Genomic DNA, 1,546 nt, shown 5'->3' on the forward strand with positions numbered 1-1,546 from the left:
CCAAATACAAGGGATATAAGAAGTTCGGATTCTTAGATGAAGAGAGGTGAAGAGAAGTGTTAGTAATTAAATAATTAAATAGAATAAGAAAAGAGAGGGAGAATTTTCGAAAACAATTTTTGAAAAAGAGGTTAGTAATTTTCGAAAATTAGAGATAAGATAAGATTAAAATTAAAATTTAAAACAAAAAGAATTTTTGAAAAAGAGATGAGATATTTTCGAAAATTAGAGAGGAAAATGTAGTTAGTTGGTTTTGAAAAAGATAAGAAATAAACAAAAAGTTGGTTAGTTGACTGAAAAAGATTTGAAATCAAATTTTGAAAAAGATAAGAAGATAAGAAGTTAGATAAGATATTTTGAAATCAAATTTTGAAAAAGATAAAATTTTTGAAAAAGATAAGATAAAAGATAAAAAGATATATTTGAAAAAGATTTAGTTTTTTTTTTTAAAAAAGACTTAACTAACAAGAAACTACAAGATAAGATTCTAGAATTTAAAGATTGAACCTTTCTTAACAAGAAAGTAACAAACTTCAAATTTTTGAACCAATCACATTAATTGTTAGCATATTTTCAAAAATTAGATATAAAAGATAAGAAAAGATTTTGAAAAAAAAATAATTTTTAAAATTTTGAAAATAAGAAAAAAAATGGAAAAGATAAGATTTTTAAAATTGAAATTTTGACTTGACTTGTAAGAAACAACTAATTTTTAAAAATTTTTGACCAAGTCAACCCAAAATTTCGAAAATTTGGAGGGAAATAAGGAAAAGATATTTTTTGATTTTTGAATTTTTAATGATGAGAGAGAAAAACAACAAAAACACTCAATGCATGAAATTTTTAGATCAAAACAATGAATGCATGCAAGAATGCTATAAATGTCAAGATGAACACCAAGAACACTTTGAAGATCATGATGAACATCAAGAACGTAATTTTGAAAAATTTTTGATGCAAAGAAAACATGCAAGACACCAAACTTAGAAATCTTTAATGCATGAAAAATATGAATGCAAAAATGCACATGAAAAACAACAAAAGACACAAAACAAGAAAACATCAAGATCAAACAAGAGGACTTATCAAGAACAACTTGAAGATCATGAAGAACACTATGAATGCATGAGTTTTTCGAAAAAAATGCAAGAAAAAATTTTAAAGCATGCAATTGACACCAAACTTAAAAATTAACACAAGACTCAAACAAGAAACACAAAATATTTTTTATTTTTATGATTTTCTAATTTTTTTGTATTTTTATTTTAATTTTTTTTCGAAAAACATTTTTGGAAAAACGAAAAAGAAAAGAAAAATTTTGAAAAAGTTTTTGAAAAGAAAATTACCTAATCTGAGCAACAAGATGAACCGTCAGTTTTCCATACTCGAACAATCCCCGGCAACGGCGCCAAAAACTTGGTGGACGAAATTGTGATCCATATTCTTTGAGTTGCACTCATTGTAAAATTATGGAATTTGAAATTGGCACGAGTGGACACAACTCCGTTCAACTAACCAGCAAGTGTACTGGGTCGTCCAAGTAATA

Source organism: Arachis duranensis, chromosome 6, assembly GCF_000817695.3.
Source record: "Arachis duranensis cultivar V14167 chromosome 6, aradu.V14167.gnm2.J7QH, whole genome shotgun sequence".
NCBI lineage: Eukaryota > Viridiplantae > Streptophyta > Magnoliopsida > Fabales > Fabaceae > Arachis > Arachis duranensis.